Raw genomic sequence first — 15,141 nt, forward strand, 5'->3', positions numbered from 1 at the left:
AGCTGCCTACTACTATTATTGACTTCTCCCCTTCCTGAAGTTCATTTAACCCTAATTTCAACTGGCACCTCCCCAGGGATAAGTCTGTATTTTAAATCCCTTCTGAAGTTGTCAGTTCCCTCTCTGTGTTGATGAAGTGTCCTTTAAATACCCAACTTGTCTACTTAAGTTGGTTTTGTATTTATTTTACTAAAATCTCTCTGGCCTAGGGTTGAGAGCAATTTGGGGAAAAGTGATGTGGCCTAAGTGTGTGAGCATCTATGCAGGTTTGTCAAGGGTGGGTTGCCAAAGACCTAACTCTTTAGCTGATATGAGTCTGTCTGTCCTGCAGCTTCCGTATAGATGTTTGTTAATTATATAATGAATTATCCAGCAACAATGAGACCTGAAAAGATAATAATGTTTCAGTCAGCTTTCTTTCCTTAATAAAAGCTAACATTGGGACGCCTGGGTGGCTCAGTTGATTGAGTGTCTGACTTTGGCTAATGTCATGGTTCATAGGTTCAAGCCCCGTGTTTGGCTCTATGCTGAGAGCTCAGAACCTGGAGCTTGCTTCAGATTCTATGTCTCCCTCTCTGTCTGCCCCTCTCCTGCTAGCGCTCTGTGTGTTTCTCTCTCAAAGATAAATAAATATTTTTAATTAAAAAAATAAAAGCTAACATTGAACACTTACTATGTGCCAAACACTCTTTTAAGTACTTTATATATTTTGACTCTGTTAATCCTCAAAACAAGCATATGACATGTGGGCTATTTTTATATCTGCATTTTATTGGTGATGCATGGACAGATTAAGCAACTTGTTCAAAATCACACAGCTAATAAGTGGTAAAGTCAGGATTTGAACCCAGGCAGTCTGGTTTTGGAGCTCAGGTTTTTAAACTGCCTCTCAAAGAAGATTCTTTTAGCCCTGTATGTCACCATAAAGGGAATAATATGAAAAAAATAGAAAAGGAAAAAAGGAGAGAAAGAGTAAAAGTGTATATAGTGGGAAGGGGTAGAATGTTACTAACAACTGCTCAGTAACATTCTGGTAGAAGCTGCCTACTCTTGCCTAGATGTTGTTCTTTATCTGTTTGGTCTTTTGCTGGAAACATTTTGTGTTGAATTCTATTTTCTTAATAACTATGGGAACTTCAAACCTATTTAATTTCTGCCCATCCTTCAAAGCCAAGTGCTGATCCCACTTCCTCCATAAAGCCTCCATATCCGTCCAGTCTACAATAAATTTTAAAATTTTTACAGACTTCTTGTCTGTAATGTTCATTTGGCTCTGACTCGCATTCTTTCTTTTTTTTAAGTAGGCTCCATGCCCAATGTGGGGCTTGAACTCACAACCCTGAGATTAAGAGTCTCATGCTCCACCAGCTGAGGCAGCCAGGCGCCCATCTGACTCACATTCTTTTTTTTTAAGTTTATTTATTTAGAGAGAGATAGAGAAAAAAATGTGCGCTTGAGTACAGGAGGGGCAGAGAGAGAGAGAGGAAGAGAGAGAATCCCAAGCAGTCTCCATCCAGATGCAGAGCTTGATGTCACGAACCCATGAGATCCTGACCTGAGCCAAAATCAAGAGTCAGAAGCTTAACCAACTGAGCCATCCAGGCACCCCTGACTGGAATTCTTAATTAACCTTGTGTGCCTTTATGTCTCATCTTACCAACCATACTGTAAACTCTTCAAGGGAAGAGACTAAAACTTCTATTTCTCTTGCATCTTGTGTCCCCCATAATGCATAGCACGGTGTCTTGCAAATAATAGACAGTAAATATTTGTTGGTTGGCTGAGTGATTGAAAAATGTCAGAGTCTGTATCAAATCTTGGTTAACCCATGCATCATTTAATAAAGAACTATGCACTTAATGTGTACTTACTAAACATTAATAATGATTACAAAATCATTCAAAAAGTCTTCATGGGGTTTCTACAGTGTGTAGAGAATGGTTCTGTGAGGACAGAAATGAAATAGAAGAATACAGCTTCTACCTTTGAAGAGCTTAGATTAGTCTTCTCTTACTAACTCAATGCATACTATCTCCTTTCTCTGAATTCCTGCTGCGTTTGAAGTCAGGACTAGTGATCACTCAGTTGTTATCTCCCCCAAATTGGTTGTGAGCTCCTCAAAGGAAATGTATAGCACTGTGCTGGGAACATAATAGAATCATAGAATTGGAAGAGACATTAGAGCTTTCCCTATTGTCAAACTTCCCACCCAGCGCAAGAGTCCCTTTTTCAACAGCCCTGATCCAGCTCTTATTTAATTATATGCTTCCAGTATCAGGAATTAACCAAAATAGGAAACATAGGAGGAAGAGTAGGTTCAGGGGCTAGATAATGAGTTGGATTTTTGACTACGTGCAGTTTAATGTGATTGTTAGGCAACCAGGTGGAGACAAACAGCTTAAATTCAGGTCTCAATCTCAGGAGAGAGGTCAGGGCTGAAGATAGAGATTTAGGAGTCTTGGCATGCATGTACGTTGTAGTTGAAACACTAAGATTGAGTAAGACTGCCAAGGACAAGAAAAGAAAGGCATCAAGGACAAAGTCTTTGAGAATTCCTCTACCTGGAAAATGAGAGGAGAAATCAATGAGGTGGAAGATCTGGAAGACAAAAGAGAGAGTTGTAAGGAGAGGCTGGTCACCAGAGTCAATGGAGAATGGAGCAATAAAGTTACAGTTCTAAGACTGAGATAAATTTATTTGATCTGGTGATTAAGAGGACAGACCTTTGGCAACCTTAAAGAGAGCAGTCTCAGTGAAGTAGGCTCTATTTTTACTTACTCTTGCTACCCCTAATGCCTGGCACAATGCCTGACTTAATGTATATTTGTTGCATAGCTGAATGAATAGATGGATGAATTGTAGTTCCTGCCCAAAACAGGAGGTGATGGGAAAAACAAGTTACCCCTTTTTCCTCTGAAGAGAGTATGAGTGATAATTCAGAGAAATGTTAAGGTGAAAAACAGAGAAGTTGAGGGCTATAATTTTCCCCCCAAAATATGAAGTAAGCTCATCTGAGAATCTCTCACAGATTCCATTCTCAGTTTGATTGAGTAAACTCTCAATAGATAGCAACTATAAACTCTGAATAACACACACACACACACACACACACACACACACACACACACACCTGAAAGTTCCAGACAGTGAACAAAAAGCAGGCAGATATTGAAGGGGGTTTAGAACAAGGGAACAGCATAGAACAAGTTTCCCATTTTTATGGCTTTAGCCTGAGGGCAGACAGCAGTCATCATCCACACCACCAGAACTACATCAGGAAACCCTCATCTGTCTAACCTGAAGAACAAGAGGACAGGGCCTGGGGCAACCACAGTTTCTAGAAAGTGAGGGAATATTTCAGAAACAGATCTGAGAAAAGGGCCTTACATTATCTGTATGAAATCTTTCAAGACTTATCCTGAACCACACATGCATTGATAGGGCAGACTCAAAGCAGCTTCAATCTAAGACAAACAAAACTGAGATTTGAGCTGCCACCTGTGACAGGCAAGGCAGAGTTTTCAGTTACAATTTAACTAAGCTAATTGTCTGCTGAAACAAATCCACACTCTTCAGAGGAATATAACAAAATCAAGTCTCCACAATAGAACATTCACAAGGTCTTGGAAACCCTCTAAAATTATTCAAATATAAAGAATCAGGGAAATGTGACCCATTCTCAAAGGAAAAAACAACTGATGGAAGCTAACCCTGAGGTGATGACCCTTGAAGAGAGAAAAATATCCCGGCAATGAATGAAAAGATAGGAAACCTCAGCAGCAAAATAGAAAATATAAAAAAGAACTAAAAGGAAATTCTAGAATTGAAAAACACAATATATGAAATAAAAAATTAGATGGACTTAAAAGCAGGTTTAAGTAACAGAGGAAGGAGTCAATGAGCTTTCAGATATAGTAATAGAAAGTAACCTGAAGACAAGAGGATTGAAAAAAGTGCACGGAGTCTTGCAGACCTGTGGGACAGCACAAGAAGTCTAAAATATGTGTTATTGGAGTCCCTGAAGAAGGGGAAAAAGAAAATGGGGTCAGAACCATTATTGGAATAAATAATGATTGAACGCTTCCCAAATTTGGCAAAAAGAAAAAAAAAAGTTTACAGATTCAAGCTCAGCAGAGCCCAAACAGGATAAATATGGAGAAAACTGTACCTATGTGTAACATAGTCAAACTCTTGATAACCAAAGATCAAGAGAAAATCTTGAAAGCAATGAGAGGAAAAAAATGCATTACATATAATGATCCAAATAGCAATGGACTTCTCAGAAACTATGGATACTAGAAGACAGCAGAAAAACATCTATAAATTGCTGGGGGGGAAATCACTGTCAACCAGAATTCTATGTTCAGTAAAAATATTCTTCAAGAACAAAAGCAAAATAAAGACAGTTTCAGGTAAAAGAGAGTCTCTCTCATGCTTATAAGTCTTTTTTAAATTTTTTAATTTATTTTTGAGACAGAGAAAGACAGAACATGAACAGGGGAGGGTCAGAGAGAGGGAGACACAGAATCTGAAGCAGGCTCCAAGCTGTCAGCACAGAGCCCGATGCAGGGCTTGAACTCACAAACCGTGAGATCATGATCTGAGCTGAAGTCAGATGCTCAACCGACTGAGCCACCCAGGCACCCCAAATGCTTGTAAGTCTTTAGTCTTGCTGTTCACTCTGTCTGGAACAGTCTCTGCCCCACTCCCCTCCCTATCTTCAGCTTGCCTCATAGAATCCATCCTGATCCTCCAAGGCCAAATTAGATGCCCTTCTTTTATTTTTTAAATGTTTATTTATATATTTTGAGAGAAAGAGCATGTGAGCAGAGGACGGGCAGAGAGGGAGACAGAGAATCCAAGCAGGCCCTGCTCTGTCAGCACAGAGCCTGATGTGGGACTCCATCTCATCAGCCGTGAGATCATGACCTGAATCAGAATCAAGAGTAAGACACTTAACCAACTGAGCCACCCAGGCAACCCAGATGCCCGTCTTTTATACACCTAGCCCCTCATATTTTCCCGGTCTTAGTATTTATCCTGCTGTATGTAACTGCTTGTTTAATTACCTGTGAAATCCACTAGACTATGTGCTCCATGAGGGCAAGCATTTTTTCTTATTGGTGTATTTACAGTCCCTGGCATGTAATAGGCCCTCAATTAATATTTATTGAATAAAGGGGAAAAAAAAAAGATCTGATTCCACACCATGCTGTCATCATGAAAAGTAACCTGAAGGTCCTTAAAGGTCCTGACACTACTATAAGATTCACTATTACTATACTGTCTTAAACTTTATGGAGAAATATACTGTTTTCCGAAAAACTGCAGCTTTGATTGAACTATCATTATCCTATGATTACATGGGCAGTTACTGTTTGGGGGCAATCTATATGTACTTAACTTAGATCCTTGGCAATTAATGCTTGTGAAAATCCTCATTTTAATACTACTTCAAGATAAATGGCTAGCAACATGCTAATGAATAACTATGGTACATTCAACTGATAGACTATTATGCCAATACTAAAATTATATTTATCAACCTGTGTAATAATTTGAAAACATCCTTATATGTTGGGGGGAGAACCTGAAACACAAAATTATTCATATAGTGCGATTATAACAATGTTTTTTAAAACTCTACATAGAACAGGGGCGCCTGTTCTATGGCTCAGTCAGCAGAGCATACAACTCTTGATCTTAGGGTCATGAGTTGAAGTCCCACATTGGTGGTGGAGTTTACTTAAAAAATATCTATGTAGAAGTAAAAAAAAAAAACAATGGAAAGAAATATAGTGAAAGTTACTGTAGTTTTCATTGGGTGATGGCACTATGGGTACTTTAAATATTTTTCACTGCATTTTACAATTTTTCTTTAATAAACACGCATCACTCCTATAGTAGGTGGGGGAGAAAGTCTCAAGGGAGGTAGAAGTCCCCTGGTATACACCAGACCACAGTCTCTAGGAAAACAGGACTGTGTTTAAGCCTTCTTTCTCTTTAACTTCTATCTTAATGGCCTCATACCACTTACGGATTAACTGGGTGCATGACCTTATGGAAGGATGCTAGAAGACTGGCCTCAGGAAAAGAAAAAAGGGGATCAACAGTGGAAACTGCCAGAGGCAGGAAAAAAAGAGACTAAGCAAAGAGATCAGAGAAAGTAAACATAAAAGAACAGGAAACGGGAGGGGGGAAGGAAAGACAAGAGGATAGGTATACTTTCATACATTGTCATCCGAATGAAAAAGAGGAGTTAGTCATGGATTTTTATGACAGCCATAGCTAGCATATTTTTCATGTTATTTTATTATTGTCTGTATTAAAAGTTTGTGTATTTGTGCTTTGTGCCTCACTATTCCTTCCAGGGGCAGGCTGTGTACTTCTTCAGCCAACACGTGCTGTCATATCTGCCTGATGCTGCCAGGGAAGATCAGCTAGACATTAGATCTGGACATTCTGGAGCCTACTCTAAGAGAAAATTGCATAACCACGTGCCTATCTGTGTGAGCTATAGATTTAGCAAGTTATATGGGACAGTCAGGAACCTTCTGGTTGATAAAGGAGATCTGGATGGGGATTCAGGGAGTCCCAGAGGTGTTTGTGGAAAACAAGAAAGTACATCAGTTCCATCTGGGTCTAAACCCCATCAATGACACACAACTCAACTAACTGAACAATGCTGACTCGTAGCCTAGACTGTTTTTGTAAGATGTTTGTATTATTCTGTTGATTTTATATACTACTTCTGACATTTTTGAAGATTTTACTGGGCTAGTGGGATGACTGATGGGGTATTTTAGTTTATTAAATGTCAAGGAAGGTGTTAGGATTAGAAATGATTTCTACATGGTTTGGTTTGAGTATTGTCATTCCCAGAAAGGCAGGATTTCTGGCAACTTTGTTTTTTCCATCTGATAATCCATCTTTTTAACCCATCTGGGAACTAGGAACAAGGAGACTTAACCTTAAAAGAAGGACATGTAAAAGTGCCAATACAAGATCTTAGCATCATCCATTGACTTTTAGAGGGTGGACGCAATTGTCTTAGAGTTCCTGATCATATAATTTGTAGTATATAGAATTGTGGCTTCCATTATCCTATGCAAGAGCTGTGCAAGAGTCTTGTACCATCCAATACAGTATCCACTAGCCACATGTGACCAAGTTTAAATTAAAGTTAAATAAAATTAAAACTCAGCTCCTCAGTTTCCTGGCCACATTTTAAATGTTCAATACGCACATGTGGCTAATGGCTACCATATCGGACGGGGCAGATATAGAACATTTCCATCATCACAGAGTTCTACTGGACAGCACTGTGAATCTAGCCTCACAGAATGGTGATATGTGGGGACGAAGCATTTCTGTGACTGCAAGTAACGTGACTTATTTTTTCTTACTTCACATTGTCTCTTTGCATTGATATGCTCAGAGTGACTAGGGAAGTTGAGGAAGTTCAGCAGATTTGTTAGCCCTCTTCACACACACACACACACACACACACACACACACTAATTCTCCTTTAGGGAATGACTAAATAAATGTAGCATAGTCATTAAATGAAATATTATATAACATTTATGGGGAATGAACTACATGTATCAATAAGGATAAATCTTAAAAACTGTTTGTGTGAAAAAAGCCAGTTGCTGATTGTAATCATTTCTTGCACACAAAACAAAACTGTATTTTGTCTCCATGGGATTATTTTTTAAGATCTGGACAAAAACATATCAAACTCATGACAGTGGTAACTTAATGGAGGGGTAAAGGTAAATGGGATAAGGGACCAAAGGGACATTTAACTGTTTCTACAGTGTTCTACATTTTTAGAAAGATTTTATTTTTGAGTAATCTCTACACGCAATATGGAACTCGAACTTACGACCCCAAGATCAAGAGCCGCACAATCTACCTACTGACCCAGCCAGGCACCCCTGTAATGTTCTAAATTTTTAAAGGAAAACATATTCATGTATTACTTGTGTAATTATAATTATTCAAACAGGACACAAATTTATATACAAAATATGAATATAAACATGAAAAAATATGGTTGTGAAAAAATAAGAGAAGTACACAAACTCTAATGACAATCATGTTGAAATGGTGGGATTGTGGGTATTTTCTTCTATTTCCCTATTTTTAAAGAGTTTTTTGTCTTGTGGCTGTAATGTTAATACAATAAAAATTTTTTAAACAACAAATGAATCCACCTTTCTGCTGCAGACATAGTATTATCACATATCAGGTGTAGCTCTCAAGAGGCAATTGGCTCTGGTACATGATTAGTGCCAGAAATAACAGTTCAACATCATTTATGTGAAAAAAAATAGTTAATTGTCTTTGGTGGCAGTCTCCAAAATTCAATTGGTCAATATAAAACCCCACTCTGCAGCTAATTCATACCGGCAGGCACACTGGGACCCTACAGTTCGTAAAACCAGAGGTTCCATTAGAATATTTATGAAACTTCCCTTCTTATACAACAGACCACTTGACTGGTTATGGGCTTTGAAAATTGCTCAAATCAAAAATCCCTCTTCTGTTGTGTGGAACTCAGATCCAAAAGCTGCTTCCTACAAAAAATCCGGCTTTCACCTGCACCCTACCTCCACAGGGACGTGAGGTAAACTTCCGTGGAAGACAACAACGCTGGTCAGTCTTCTCAACTTTCAAGCCGGAATGTAAACCCTGTCACCCAACCACCTGTTCAGCTGGCTTCCAAAACATATGGATCCTGCCTCAGTCAACAACAGAGCATACCAACACTTCTGGCCTTCACCAGAGAAGTGTAGTCAGCCTCTGAGGTCCTGTCAAAAGCTTGGCTGTGGGAAGAGATATTTATGGAATATATTGTAAGGGACATTCTATCCATCCACTCCTTTAGGTGGCATTTTAAATTGTGCCCTCAGATCAAGTTAAAGCACCAGAAGGTTACATGCCTGAACCATATTAGCTCAGCCTCTGCAGAAATGCTTTAATGTTACACCCTTGGCTTTTAGCCAGGGTAGTTACCAACAAGTAATACGAAAATCTCTTCTGTGATGTGCTATGAAACTGTTACTGAGGACATTGTCCTTTATGTTAATCCCACATGAGAAATTTCTTATGGAATTTAGTGCCAGCAATGAACCATTATGTAGCTGTTAAAAATTATAATTCTGGAAGACTAAATATGAAAGCGTGTTTATGATATGTTCTTTGAAAACAACAACAACACAAAATGGTAGATAAACTCTAATTGCAGCCATGTAAAATTATTTGTGTCTGTGGATGACGACCGAAAGCTGATAGGCAAAGATGAAAATTGTACGAGGGCAATGGGATTGCAAATGTTTGTTTTTTGAAGAATTTTTGCTTGCTGTCAGCCTGTCTTTGCAATTGGGAGAAAAAAGAATTTAGTGACAGGAGAATCTCTGTCTGTGTTGAGGAATTGCTATGTGTCTTTCTTTCCAATAACAATTTGTTATGTCCCCCCTTTCCCCTGGCTGCCCCAAAAGATGGACTTAATGACTGGTCATGGCACTTTAGCTCCTTCTTCCTTTCCATGCTTCTGATGTTCTATTTCTACAATCTTATAATGTTTGTACTTTTTTTTTTTTGGTAAAGTGCCCAAATCCCTTATAGAAAGAGGCAAAATATATATAAAGCATTTTCCCCCTCTTTCTCTTTCTTCCTTCCTTTCTTTCTTTCTTTCTTTCTTTCTTTCTTTCTTGCATTTTTCCCACTTTAAAAATTATACACATAGTAAATTGGAAATATATAAGACAGTAACAAGAAAAAAGCTACTCACTGGTAACACTTTTTGGTATTTCTTCCTATTTTTTCCTCAATGTATTGTAAACAAAATTATGAGTATATACATATAAAGTACCACATCCTGCTCTTTTCATATAACTTTAAAATATAAGCATGTAAAAAAATAAATAAATAAAATAAAACATAAACATGTTTTCCTGTATTGGAGACTCTTATGGTTAATAACCCTGGTAAATATCATGCTGGTAGGACTTTCTTTTTTTTTTTCCCCAGTAGGACTTCCAAAGGTTGGAACTACTGAGGCTGCAGGAAGGGTTAAAGACGAAGCTGGAGGGGCACCTGGATGGCTTAGTCTGTTGGGTGTCTGACTTCAGCTCAGGTCATGATCTCATGGTTGGTGAGTTCGAGCCCCACATCGGGCTCTCTGCTGTCAGCCCAGGGCCTGCTTTGGATCCTCTGTCCCCTTCTCTCTCTGCCCCTCCCCTGCTCTCATTCTCTCTCTCAAAAATAAATAAACATTAAATTAAAAAAAAAAAAAAGACAAAGCCGGAAAGAGCCAGAAAGTTCAGGTGAGCCCAAAAACTGAGAGATGAAGCTTTGTAGACCTTATTTCTGCAGGGGGCCAGAACCGAATTGTGTGGGTGTGAAGTGTAATCTCAGGGAAGCCTGAGGCCAGAAGGGCAATCCGGGGTCTTGTACCCAGATCGGAGATCACAGGAAATAGGATTTTCGAGCTAGGAAAGATGTTAGCTGTCATCTAACATAATATGCTCATTTACAACTGAAGAAACCAAAGCCAGAAGGCAGACAAATTGACTTGTGTGGGCTCTGGAGTCAGAATGCCTGGATCTGTCCCTGTGCTCTACCACTTAGTAACAGCGGACAATAGGTAGATGTCTTTACTCTCTCCAAGTCTCATTTTCCTCTGTGAAAGGAACGTAGTCAAAACATTTAACTTACATGTGTATTGTGTGGATTAAATCAGATAATCCACATAAAGCACTGAGCACAGTACCCAACACTTAATAAAAACTCAATAAATGTTACTTTTTAATAGTAGTGTAATTATTATCATTATTCAACTAGTTAGTGACAGAACTATGACAAGGTCTCAGGGTGCTTGGGTGGCTCAGTCATTTAAGCATCTGACTTCAGCTCAGGTCATAATCTCCCAGTTCGTGAGTTTGAGCCCCACATCCGGCTCTGTGCTGACAGCTCAGAGCCTGGAGCCTACTTCAGATTCTGTGTCTCTGTGTCTCTCTACCCCTTCCCTGCTCGTGCTCTGTCTCTGTCTCTCTCTCTCAAAAATAAATAAACATTAAAACAAAGAACTGTGACAAGGTATCAGATATCCTGACTCAAGCTAGTGCTCTTTTTTTTTTTTTAATCCAGATTTCTGGCTTATTTATTTATTTATTTATTAAAGTTTATTTATTTTGAGAGAGAGGAGAGAGAGAGAGAGAGAGAGAGCAGGGGAGGGGCAGAGAGAGAGAGGGAGGGAGAGAGAATCCCAAGCAGGCTCCATGTTGCCAGCGCAGAGCCCAATGTGGGGCTTGAACTCACAAACCGTGAGATAACGATCTGAGCTGAAGCAAAGAGTCTGACCCTTAACCAGCTGTGTCACCCAGGAGCCCCTAGTGTTCTTTTCGCTGTATTGAACTAAGTTCCAGGGTCCAGAAAGGACTGAAAGTTGCCTTGAACTTAGTAGTGGTACCAACTCAAATCTACCTGGGGCTAAACCTGAAGACTTTAGTCTGGGGTGCACTTTATGTAAAAGCACTTAGCCTGGTGTCTGGAAAACAGTAGGCTCTTATGAAAGGTTTCTTGGGGAGCCTGAGTGGCTCAGTAGGTTAAGCGTCCAACTTCAGCTCAGGTCATGATCTCTCGGTCTGTGGGTTTGAACCCGCATTGGGCTCTGTGCTGACAGCTTAGAGCCTGGAGCCTGCTTCAGATTCTGTGTCTCCCTCTCCCTCGGCCCCTCCCCTGCTCATGCTCTGTCTCTCTCTCTCTCTCAAAAATAAATAAACATCAAAAAGTATTTTAATTAGATAGATAGATAGAAGATTTTTAAAAACTTAAGATTTTTAAAATCTTAAGAAGATTTTTAAAAACAGTGACAGGGTTGGGAGGGTGGTACTGGTTTCTAAGAGAAGGACTAGAAATCTTTCACAGAAGCACATAAAGAAGGACTTGGGGAAGAGGGCTACCAAAACTATGTACATTCCATATGTGTCTGTGAAGACCAGAGACAAGTAGAGGTTGTGCTTTCTGAGATTCCTCGAACTTTCTCATTGTTATTTTGGTTAACCCTTGCATCTTTCCCTATAGTTACTAGCAAAAAAATCCTATACAAACCCTCGGTGAGGGTTGTGTGATTTTTCAGAGTTGGGCAGGATAATAAAGAAGTGGGGAAATATCTATCTCAATTCAAATTAATAAAGCCAATTTGGCAGCAGGGTTGGGGGGGTGGCACCCAGGTAGAAAAGTGGGCAGTAGCAGCAAAAGATGCAAGAGAGTCACACCCCTCTATGATCCTCAAGAGGGAAAAAGCAAGTCATGAGTGGGGAGCCAATTGAGTCCATAAACTCAGGGATTGCAACTGGGAAAAAGGCCTGTGTAACCCCCCCATATCCTTCCATATCTGTTCATAATTTATTACTACAGTGGTTTTATGGAGGCCTCCTGTTAGTCTTCTTTCCTGACCAATGTCTTTTCTATTTTCCAAGGCTACTTTGCTAACTCTGTCCCTCAACTAATGTATATTATTTGCTTTAATATTTTTAATGTTTATTTATTTTTGAGAGAGAGACAGAGCACGAGCAGGGGAGGGGCAGAGAGAGAGAGAGAGAGGGAGACATAGAACCCAGAGCAGGCTCCAGGATCTGAGCTGTCAGCACAGAACCCGACATGGGGTCCAAACTCACGAACTGGGAGATCATGACCTGAGCCAAAGTCAGATGCTTAATCAACTGAGCCACCCAGGTGACTCTAATGTATATTCTAACATTCCCACAGTAATAAGGTGAATAACCTTGACCTCTCTGGATACATGCTTTAAAGTAGCAGTGTTTTTTACCATTGCACAGATTCTTTAACTCTCCCTCCTAAATCATCTGGTCTTATGGGTTATGGTCATTTTTGTCTTTCTGGGATTTCAAGCCATACTCTCATCTTAACAGTAAAGACTCAGGAAGTATTTGTTGATTTATTTCAGAGTTTATAATCGAGTGGGGGAGACAATATGCCCTCATGAGATGAAAAACTATGTAACCACAAGGACAAAATTAATGAATACAAACTGAGCTCGTAGAAGTTCAAGAGACACAAAGCAGATAAGTGATCTGTCAGGTTGGGCTAGTTGGAGAAAGTTTCCAAGTGCATGTTAGTTTTGAGCTTTGAATTGGAAATTTAAGGAGGTGATGGACATGAGTTGGTGGAGAGGTGGACCTTTCCAAACAAATACACAGACAACACAAGATAGAACTCAAGCCAGGACAGATGCCTGCCCCACCCTTGCCATTTCCCTGGCTCAGCAGCTCTGCATGATCTGTCACCACACCTGTTTCAGTTCGAAGAGAGCTCCTTGTGACCTAGTGGCCACCAGGCCCTCTCCTCTATCAAACTCACCATTCCCGCGGCACTTACCAGGCTGTGTACTGCAGGAGGAAGAGACACACACAGGACATGTTTACAGGCATTGTGAGCAACTATGTCCCATCTCTCTAGTCTGGACCTCAGGTAGGAATACATGGTCTTCTATTTACCCTGTACATGACAAATGGAGCACAAATGCACTTTGGAGTAGAAGGAGGCAGGAATATATAGAACCAAGATGGTTACGTTACCTACCGTGAGTAGCCTAATATCTCTTTGAAGCCTCGATGTACCGCCACCTCTAGAAAATGCCAAGTTGTATAGCTGTCCTTCCTGACAAGAGGAAGGCCTTGTCATCACATAGCACATATCAAGCAACACTGCAAATGGTACAATGCTAGGCACTGTACAGACAAGTTATGCTGTCTAGCAGGAAAATTGAGACATGGCCAGACAGAAAGTACACATGATATGCTTATTAAAAAGTTGTCAAGGGGCGCCTGGTTGGCTCAGGTGGTTAAGCATCTGACTTCGGCTCAGGTCATGCTCTCACAGTTCGTGGGTTCAAGCCCCGTGTCCGGCTCTGTGCTGACAGCTCAGAACCTGGAGTCTGCTTTGGGTTCTGTGTCTCCCTCTCTTCCTGCCCCTCCCCCGCTCATGCTCTGTCTGTCTGTCTCTCTCAAAATTAAACATTAAAATTTTTTTTAAAAAGTTGTCAAATGTACAAATGTAATGTCATTCAATTCCTGATCCCGTTCATTTTGCCAGCATTTGTCCAATGTGACCCCTTGCTAAGCGTCACAGAGATACATAAAACTTGTCTCTCTGCCCTCGAGGAGTTCAGTTTAGTGGAAGAGATGTGTGTGTAAAGAAATAATTGGGGCGCCTGGGTGGCTCAGTCGGTTAAGCGTCCGACTTCAGCTCAGGTCACAATCTCGCGGTCCGTGAGTTCGAGCCCCGCGTCGGGCTCTAGGCTGATGGCTCAGAGCCTGGAGCCTGCTTCCGATTCTGTGTCTCCCTCTCTCTCTGCTCCTCCCCCGTTCGTGCTCTGTCTCTCTCTGTCTCAAAAATAAATAAACGTTAAAAAAAATTTTTTTTTAAAAAAGAAATAATTACAATACAATATGGTCTGTGCTATAAAACACAAGCCTGCAGAAAGTGCTTGGGAATGCAGAAAAGGGAGAACTCCACCTGAGGGGAACAAGGAAGGCTGAATAGGAGTGTTCCAAAATAAGAGACTTGGGGAGGGGACGATGAGAGGGAGGACACCCCAGGAGGTGGAGGTATAAAAGGGTATGGCATTTCCAGGAAACAGTACAAAACTCTGGTTGGAACTTAGTGTGCCCAGTGAAAGATGAAGCAGGAAAGGTGGGAAGTGGCCTGAAACTGAAGATACTGTGTGTACCTTGCTAGAGAGTTTGAACTTTATCGCATAGGCAATAGGGAAAACCAAAGGAAGTTTCAAGCAGGGAGATTTTATGGTCATAAATCAGTGTTATGATCCTAGTTCCCCTGCCTCCTAGCTGTGACTTTGGGTATGTCACCGAATCTCTGAGCATTAGTGTCTTCATCTGTAGAGTGGGGTTGATAGCAGTACCTGCTTTACAGGGTGGATTTGAGGAGTAAATGAACTAATGTATGTAAAGCAATTAGCACAGTGCCTGGCACATAATAAGCGCTCCATACATTTTAACTATTATTACCAGGAGTGTTTCTTAGAAGGGTGATTTGTTGGCAGCATGGAACATAAAACCATAGTGGGGGAAAAGACTGACGGCA

The sequence above is a fragment of the Lynx canadensis genome, chromosome X, assembly GCF_007474595.2.
Source record: "Lynx canadensis isolate LIC74 chromosome X, mLynCan4.pri.v2, whole genome shotgun sequence".
In the NCBI taxonomy this organism is placed as follows: domain Eukaryota; kingdom Metazoa; phylum Chordata; class Mammalia; order Carnivora; family Felidae; genus Lynx; species Lynx canadensis.